This window comes from Papaver somniferum, chromosome 8 (genome assembly GCF_003573695.1).
Source record: "Papaver somniferum cultivar HN1 chromosome 8, ASM357369v1, whole genome shotgun sequence".
NCBI classification, from domain to species: Eukaryota; Viridiplantae; Streptophyta; class Magnoliopsida; order Ranunculales; family Papaveraceae; genus Papaver; species Papaver somniferum.
The window spans coordinates 168,539,881-168,549,775 of record NC_039365.1 but is presented as its reverse complement, the minus strand read 5'-3'; the positions used below and the strand labels follow the sequence as shown (position 1 = coordinate 168,549,775).

The 9,895-nt window shown below is 36.1% G+C and overlaps 1 long non-coding RNA gene across 2 annotated transcripts; it reads left to right on the top strand.

Moving 5' to 3' along the window:
* The first annotated feature begins 4,626 nt into the window (after positions 1-4,626).
* Positions 4,627-8,333, top strand: LOC113303904. 2 transcript variants are annotated; one of them, XR_003337877.1, is made up of 6 exons: positions 4,627-4,997; positions 5,101-5,453; positions 6,028-6,510; positions 6,703-6,810; positions 7,725-7,791; positions 8,081-8,333. It is a non-coding gene; the product is annotated as an uncharacterized LOC113303904 (long non-coding RNA). The 2 variants fall into 2 exon arrangements; XR_003337878.1 differs by having other exon boundaries at positions 6,591-6,810.
* The last annotated feature ends 1,562 nt before the right edge of the window (positions 8,334-9,895 follow it).

The following is a 9,895-nucleotide window of genomic DNA, read 5'->3' as shown; positions in this document are numbered from 1 at the left end:
CGGTTGACTTTACTCAATTTCTCTAATTATCTATTATTTTACCCAAATGTCTATAGACTTTAGTCAATTCCATCTCCAGTCATCTATTATGTTGCCCAAATGGCTATCTACTTTAGTCAATTTCACTGTCAAATATTGTCCAATATAGCTTTACCTAACCCAAATCAAACCATTTTTTTGTCAACTTCACTTATTTCACTTGTCATTCGTCATTTTACCTGAAATCGGTCGACATCTCTCATATATACTCATAATGCAAATTTATCACTCGCGGATATTAATCGATCAGTATGATTTTAATCTGGCCAATGGAAAATCACCCGCACATACCAATCGGATTGCCACCTTGTCCGATGGAGGCAAAATATTCCGGGGGAAAAAATGCGGGAATGTTGGCGCCTTGGTAACTTTTTGGCTCCTAAAATATTTTGAAACCCAATTTCTCACTTGCTTTAAAACTCAAAACTAGAAAACCCTAAAGCTTATTCCGTTTTTTTCTCTTTCAGAAAACCAAATCTCTCGCCTCCTTGCTTCTCCTCTTCCGCCTGATTTTACTTATCTTTCTCATGCTATCTCCCAGTTACTCACTCATCACCACTATCAAATGATTCTTATCAGTCACACCATCGTCCACTGCACTCTAGAAGGTAGGAAATCCAAGGATAAATCACTATCTCGTTTTATCACACTGTAAATTTGTAATTACTTTTTTCTTTTTCACCTTCATTTCCTAACTGCTTTGGTCAATAAGTATGTCTTTTTAATTGTTACTATTTCTTGTGTTTACTTGGTGTTGTAGCTATACTGTAGTGTGGAATTGTTTCAGGGGAAAATGTGGATCAAGAAGCACAACTAAGGCTTTCTGATTTTCATGTAATTTACAGTCGCTTATAACCTGTTTGACCAAACTAATTTAAGAGTTTTTCCCCAGATTTGGTTAATTCGATATTGATGAACTCGATTTATGTTTATGTTTCAGATGATGGGGTCTGGATTCTTATCGAGGTTGTTTGGAAGAGGGTATGAATATGAAATGGAGAATTTTATGAGGTAATAATCGCTATCTTGAGTCATTATTTAGCTAATTAATGTGGGGGTTTGCCTGTTTGGTTCATAATTTGAACCTGACTATTGATTTCCGACCAGAAGATTTAGAGATTCAATATACAGAATTCAGAAATTGTGGACTATACCGATAATTTGCTGATTTGATAACTACTAATATGATTGATACGTGCATTGGGTATTTGGGGTTATAGTACTTCTATGTTGAAGTTTTTTTTCTGGGTGTTCCTTTGGTATTTTGTTAGATCCCATTGTCTTAGGTTTGATAGTTATCTAAAGGATGAACAATCTGTTCTATATGAGGTTGTTGGCACAATGCGGATGTGTGATGGGTTTATGGAATTGGTGTAGGAAAGAGAGGTTGTTTAATTGAAAACTGAGGCTTCAATTAATTAGAAAATGGGAAATGTTACAGGGAATTTAGTGTAGCAGTTTAGCTGACTCTGTTTATAAAGGAACTTTGGCTCTTACTAAAACTAGCTCTCTCTCTTGGTCGCTCTCAACCCACTTGAGTTTTTGGATTGATCCCAAATGATTCCATCGACTAGACCGACCAAAGATAACATTCCAGAGAAAGAATTCTCCAGAAGTTATTCACCGACCACTCTAGCATATCCTAGGTCACTGGCTAGTCTAGCTTAATCTAGCCTATTCTTACGTTTCTAGATTTTTCTTTCACCTGAGTTTACTCGTATGCAATTGATAATTGCCTATACCATTCTAGAATTTTCTTGTCGTACAGACTTGGTCTTGACTAGTCTTTGATTATTTTAGATATTTCTAGATCAAAATAAATCACAAATTAGTAAATATCTTAACAGAGGTCGATCTGGTAGTTCGTGGAAAATGAAAGTTAACTTTCAAGATTGAATAGTTATGGGACTGGGAGTATGCTAGTGCTCAAACTTATTGCTATTCAGTTTTAAAATATATTCTCAGCTCCCTAATAGCATAAGGAGCACAACTTTCGATTGACTAATTTGCTGTTTTCAGAAAGAAGATTACCGACCATGATATGGCTTTGTTTAGTGTCCACTAGACAGGAGTAACTCAAACATTAGGATTCGTTGCTGTTGGTATGAGAGCTGTAACTGGAACAAGGGTTTTCTGCAAAATCAAGCTTTTGTCTTCATGACGAAATTGGTGTGTGTAACTGGATACAGGGCTCATCCCAGATTTTTACATTTAGGTGTTGTTTTTGTTTAGGAGTTATGCTAGATACTTTTTATTGGAATTCAGTGAAATGGTGAAGTACCTTAGCCTTGGAGCTCAAGCCTAAGGTATGTTTAGAATTTTACATGCTTAAGGTTTTCTTGATGTACACTTGGTGTCTCAAGCCATAAGTCTCACCCTAGTTGTGTACTTCACCCTTGAATAAATACCTCTTGTTGTTGTCCCTGGTTTCCAGCTTATTAGAACTTAGATATCTGCTTATGGTATTTTTGCAGACACCTAATTAGGATGGGTCACATTTGCTCCCTATCTAGCTAGTGCTACTCGTTCTAATCTGCATACAACAAATTTGTTTGCTTACTTTGTCTTCCAATTTACATACAATTCATTGTAACTTTAAATATGGTTTGTGAACAATAAAGTTCGGTTCGTTGTATTGGTTGCACTTATTTTATAAGAAATAAACAGGGACTTTATTGTTGTTTCTATCTTCAATGTGATTCAGATGGAAGTGCAATAGCGGAAGTATTGACAATCAGGCAATTTTATTGGAACCAGAAAACGAGAAGGTTTTCTTGGAGAAAATTAGAAACAAATAAGTATCACAGGTTGCACTATCGTGTATGCCTGTGTTTCAATTTTTCTAATTAGAATATCTGCATTTCAATGGTTTCTGACTCATTTATTTTTCTTTTGTGGGTCATAAGGTTTGTTGTTACAATTGGCCAGGGCACCAAAAAGTAAGGTTACAATTGTATATGTGCCTGCAGTATACTTTATTTTCGTGCCTGCAGTATACTTTGGTTTGGGGCAGGACTGATGTTCAACCCAAAACCATCAGCCATGAAGAAGTAATAGCAGCCATCCAAGCACAAGATGAGGAGGAAGCTGATAGAGACGCAGTTTAAACCACCGATGAAGACGATGACTTTGAACTTGGAGATATGGGATTCTAATAGCCTACGTTCGGGGAAGGTGTCGTTTATGAACGTTGTTCACACGTATACAGTAGTTAATTTTTTATTTTTGGTTACGAGGAATTTAATTGTTTTGGTTGTATGGAAACTGAAAGTGTACCCAGACTTTGTGAAGTATGGATATTTTTCTTCTATTTAAGCAAATTTTTATCACTTCAGTGTGAAATTACAGCATATTTTGTTTATTAAGGCCAAGTGCACGTGCTTTTCACCTCAACCGCTGAATTTCAAATGCACATAAATTTGTACAAACCCAATTCTTGGAAAACAAATATATGGAAAGGTACTAACTGCACATCGATTTCAGTTAAGCTCGAAGAAAAATGATCAATATGAAAAACAGACAAAGAAAAGTCAGGTTAGATGAGTATGTACTTGAAACCCGAGGAATCATTTTTACCTTGGGCAATAATTCCACAACGAAGAATCATTGTTACCTGGGATTATAGAGATGGATGAGCTTCAAAGAGGAAAGGGAGAGAAAGAAATTTTTTTAGTTTAAATTTGTCTTCCCTTTAACTCGATTAAATCCATAAACTAAATCGAACTAAACCCTTGATTACTCCTCTTAAGTTAAGCTACTAAGATGCTTAAGTTGGTTCCTGAAAGTATCCCAACGTATATGCCTACTGTAGTTGGCATGGTTAGTTCCCAAAGATTTAATCAACTAGACTTTTTGGTAGTTGCGTTACTTTAGTCGATGAATAGAGCATTAGACAACTAATATCTGGCCGTTGGTTTTTTTAAGTGGATGAATGTCTCAAGCTACTAATGCATTTGTTTAGTTGGCCAAAATGTATTGTTAATGGGTTTTCCAAACTGTAGTAGTTTACCGTTTAGTGGCTTAAACCAATAGGCACACCCAGTTGCCTTTCTTAGTGGCTTAAACTATTAAGGCAGCTAAAATTTTCTGCTGTTGAAAATTTTTGGTAGCCTTTGATAATTTTTTTTGTAGTGGCAATAATCAACGGCTACCCTTCCCCCTGAGATGCAAATCTCATCCGTACAAACTTTCCACCAAACGACCTGTGGAAATCTCTTGGCTACGGTGCCAACTCTTGACCACGGTGCCAAAATCCTAATTTCACTACACCAAATTCAAGGATTAGTAACTAGAATTCGCAACATCTTATCCCCTGTTGCGAATTTTTAGTTGCAAATTTCAGTTGCGAAATTTTAGTAACAGTTCATCACAGTTACAAAACTTGCAACCGTGGAGATCAGTTCGATTCTCAACTAAATCGAGTTGTACGCGTGCAAAAAGTGAGTGTGGTTGCCTACACTTTCAATCTGACTCATTATTCAAACCAATCAGATACTAGGGAAATCTGACTCATTTATGTTATCCCTTCTATCATCGAGCAACCTCTTATTCTCTCTCATTTTCTTTCATCTTCTCTCTCTCGTAGTTTCCTTCTCCCTGTGAATTTTTCTTTTTCTAATACCACCACCATCGTTATCATCAACATCAAAACCAAACCCTTAGTATTGTCGTTGAGGAATAATGGTATCGTCATTACCAGCATATGAACAATTTCTTCTGCTTTTTTATTTCACTTTTGTGAAGTAAACCCTAGATTCAGATTTGTTTTCTTCTCCTTTTGATTTTTTCCGCTCAAAATCTTTAGCCCGATTACCAATCTAGGTCGGATTCATCCTCATCATGCTATTTTCTGGATTTTTTCCCTCCTATGGAAACTCTAATTTGTTCACAATAAATTACAATTTTTGACCTAGTGAGGGAAATCGGAATTAATCCGATTGCAAGCGAAGCTGTGTTCTGTGAGTTTTTTTTTTTTTTTTGCACGATTCTTAATCAATGCTAAAGATATAATTTTTCTGTAAATGAATGTGACTGGAAGGCATTGTGTTTTGGTTGGTCCAGAACCAGGATGAGATGATCATGTTAGCCAGGTTCTATGAACCCTACAAGGGAATTGGAGAGTGTTTTGGATGAATAATCAAGGAAGAAAGATTTGGGTCATTGTGGAGAGGAAACATAGCCAGTGTCATGCGTTACTTTCCTTCGAGTTTGTTGTTTAATTTAACCTAATTATGTTCTCATATTCTGGATTATTGAAGCTTAATCACTAACTTGTTTTAAAATCTGTAAGGCTTTGAACTTTGCATTCAAGGATAACTTCAAGAGGCTCTTTAGTTTCAAGAAGGACAAAGATGGTTACTGGAATTGATTTGCTTGTAACTTGGCATCTGGAGGTGCTGCCGGTGCTTCTTCAGGTAATCTACATCCTGATACGCACCTTTAGAACATTTGGTAAATCCTGAATGTGACACATATATATTAATACTTCGAGTTCATTTTTTTTATTTTTTCTTGGAATGTTTAAGAGCTTCTTCCCCTGTTTGTGGTTGTAGTAAGTAGTTACGCTGACATATGCAAAAGATGAGATCTCAATATCAATATCTGTTGTTAGCTTTTGCTGCAGGATGTACGGACGGATTGATATGTGCTTCTGAACTTTGGAGCTTTCAATTATGCTTGAAAGTCTTATCGTTGCATATAACTCGATTAGTATATCAACTACTTGTATGCTGGTTCTTGCTCACTTGTTTTGTATTTGAAATATCTCTTTGACCTCCATGGGAAATAGTTTAGTGGCTAGAATCATGTTTGTGCGCAGAGTGAGTGGTCACACATTGAAATTTTTAACTGGGTTTAGTTCATTGAGTGAAGTTCTAAGTGTGCAGTATCTTGTTGTTGTATCTATGACTGCCACTCTTGACAATTAAAATATTTTGTTCCTACCTAATCGAAACTATTCATCACTTGTTTCTTTACGTGGTATTGCAGGACGCTGTATCCATCTTGCCAGCCTTTCACTAAGGATAGTTGTCATCTACCACCAAATGAATTCCTGTTACAACAGCAATGTCTTTGATATCCTACTTCCATGAACCAAAGAGCTATCCCTGCTCACAAATTGGAATGTGTTGTGCTTCAGTTTATGACTATCTTTTCCTTACTTTGTCAATTTATTCAGTAGTTTAGACAAGGACATGACATTTTCTGTTACACTACATATCCTGGAAAAAAAAAGTTTCTATTTGTTTTCCTGTTCCATTGTAAACTAAAAAAAATGCTCTCACTGACTCATATTATTTTATGTTAGTAAATCCTCTGGGTGTACTATGAGTTATAAGGTTGATTAAACCGTTTTCTGTTACAGAGAATACAAGCTGGTGCTGTGAAAGTTCTTTCAATGTTGTGCATTGTGGCAGAGAATGCACAGCCATATCTGTTTGGAAGTGTATGCTGTTTTCCGATGATGCACAGGTCTGGTATCCTAGGATTTTCAGTAGACCTGATGCTTCCCCTTCTTTAACGTTTATCATGAAATCATGCAACTAATTCAGTTTCAGGTCAAGAACTTGAGGAGGAGGTCTTACCATAATAGCTCTGCCTACATAAGAATGCTCATGATTTTATCCCCTAAACATCGTACCATGGTTGGTTTTTTAATTTCAGTATGATAGAGGGAACCATCTTGCCAGCGAATCACAAAGCTAGTTTGAGGTGGAGGATTGCTAAGGACAACACATTGAGGAACTTAGGTGCAGTCCTCCAGATGAGGAGGTGAATTGTTTTATCCCATGACATAAATTCAGTATTGTAATTATTTTGTTGTCTAGAAATTTTTTGTCATTTACTGTGAATTGGAAGTATATACCTTGCGATTACACGACCTGTATATATATATATATATATATTTATGGGTTGATGTATATTTTTAACTTTGTACGTTTGAGTAGATAAAAGGATTTCATTCAACCAGTAAGGTGTCGTTATAGGTCACTGAGCCCTTTGTATACTTTGATCTTTATTTAGTTCCGACTTTGGTAGTGTTAATTATGAATCTAAAATCATATATTTCGTCATCGTACTCGATCTTCCTTTTAGATTTTTGGTTGTGCTTATGCATGGTATTATTGTAACAAAGAAATATGGGCGAACATACTGATATATGTTGTCGGTTGTCAGTTTTAGTTTTATCGAAATTTAATAATAACCAGGCTTAGGTTAAAAAGGAATGTTATCGATTCCCTAATGTGCTACCATTTTAAGTATCGGGAACAATTTGGAAATGAGACATGGGTTGTCTTGGGATAACTAATTATCGCACCCTAAACCAATACTTATCATGGTGGGTAATGTATATAGTGCTGTGTGATTGTTGATGTCACCGCTTGCTATACATTATGAAATACTCTGATGGTATATCCATCTGATAATAATTCTGCTCACAAGACTTTCTTCTTTTAGTTGAGAAGTTTTACTACCTCAATTCACAGTTGGTGATGCTGCTATGCTATGCTTTTAAGGTGTTTCCTTTATTTCATATATGTGCTGAAATATATACGAGTACTTGCTTAGTAGAATCATATCTGACCACTTTTAAATGCTTTAGACCAGCTCCTTAAGTGATGATACTAATCTTTATTAATTTTATTATTTAAGCTTGACATAAGTATTCGTGTTGTTTACTGTAGGGGAAAGTTTCCTGTAGGCTTAGCAGAAGGGGCGCTCTGAGCACTTTGCTTGCAAGCACTAGGTCAGGTACTAAATTGCGCGTCAAAGTTACTTGGTTTATCTGCATATCTGAGTTTGTTTTTATTTTTATTCCATCCCTCAAGCTTGTAGTAAGCTTTTTATTTAATCTCAATGGATATGATATTCAATTTGCATCAATCCACCTTGCTTGAAGTAAATGACTTATCTGTTGCCTTTTACATAAATCATTTGGTAATGAGTTGGTGTAGTGCTTGTTGCGAATGAATGTCTATAGAATTAATCTGCAAGTGGACGTCATAGAGCGATCTGATCAATGTGGTTATTGTTGTTGCAGAGACACTCTCAGGCCTATCTAATTGAATACATACCAAAGGAACAAAGGGACTGTGAAAGTGAGAGCCTAGCATGTACAAATTCAGGTCCTGCTCATAATTGGCGACCTTGGCTAAAAGTGGGGAGTGAATTTTAGATTGTTATAGCATGTTTTGAAATGTAGGAAATGTTTCTATACTTGCCATTCATTTGATACTTCACACTTAATGTCTCTAGTAACTTTTGATACTTTGTTTGTTATATAGCTGAATTGATGATGCTTGTAGGTTTGAACTTAAAGATACTTATACTAATATTGAAGTATAGGAATGCATCTGATTTCTCTTACTGAAAAAGTTGGGTTAACTCTGCTTTAGACTGATATTGATTTTGTTACACAGAACTCTAATTTTGACCTGGTTTTGACTGGTCAAATAGTGGTTTTGACCAGTCAAAACCACAACTTTTTTAATGTTGCCAAAATTTCGCAACGGGGTATACTTATGCGAAATTCCAGTTTCGTAACTGTTGCGACCACCTAATTTCGCTACTCTTTCCAACTGTTGCGAGAATTTTCGGTTGCAACAGTTTCGCGAAAATCTGCAATATCGACTTTCGTAACATTTTGAAAGTGTTGCAACCCTGCTTTGCAACTGAAGCATGCCGTTTCTAATCACTAAAAAATGGTGTAATGTTTGGCCACGGTGCCAAAACCCTAATTTGGCCACGAAGTATGGCCAAAACCCTAAGGAATCATAAAGTGTGGGACCGGCTATGGCTAAGCATGGTCGTCCGATAATCCCGGTCCCATGACACTTTTCCTAATTTTATGTTATTTTTCATGATTTTAGGGAAATACCATGAAATCAAGGAGTTTGTTGAAACTAAGGAGTTTCCTTAAAGTGAAGGAGTTTCCATGAGATAAAGAAAATAATAATTATTAATAATAATAAAATAAGGGGCGTGTGGGACGGCAACGACTAGGGCATGGTCGGCCGACTAGGGGCCGGTCCCGTGAGTTTTCCTTAATTTTATATTGTTTTCATGGTTTGAGGAAAATATCATGAAATCAAGGAATTTCATGATATTAGAGAAATAATAATAATAAAATAATAAGGAATAATGAGGTGTGGGACCGGCCACAACTTGGGCATAGCCGGCCGGCTAGTAAACACGGTCTCATGACACCTTTCCTAATTTTATATTATTTCCTTGATGTGATGGAAACACCATGAAACTGAAGAGTTTCCTTAAAACGAAGGAGATTTGTTCAAATGAGGGGATTTTCATGAGATCAAGGAAAACAATAAAAATATGATAAAATATAAAATTGGGCGTAGGACTGGTCACGGCATGACCGGTCGGCCGGTGGGCCCAATCCCCTAGCGCCTTAGCTAATATTTTATTATTATTATTATTATTCCTATTTTGCATAGGTTCATCGTTCCTTCGTATTTTGGAATGCTCGTTTTTGCATTCAGGTGCTCATTAGTGCATTATTACTAAGTACACTTGCACCATTTTGGTAGGGGATTACTCGATAGTCGCTCAGATTCCCGTACGTTGAATATTTATTACTAACCCATGGAATTCTGCTGGGAAGAACCACGAATTGAAGTAATGAAATATTATGAAGAACGTAGAATATTTCCGAATATTCTGTTAATGAATTTAAGGATTAGAAATAATTAATTGATGGCTCTATACTAGCAGGTATGCTATCTAGGAGCATTAATTATTTGAGAATTTTGAGTAATATGATCTTGTTAAAGTGTCATATTTATTATGTATAATATAGTCAGGGAAAACACGTTGTTGCATCTTGAAGACATTATCG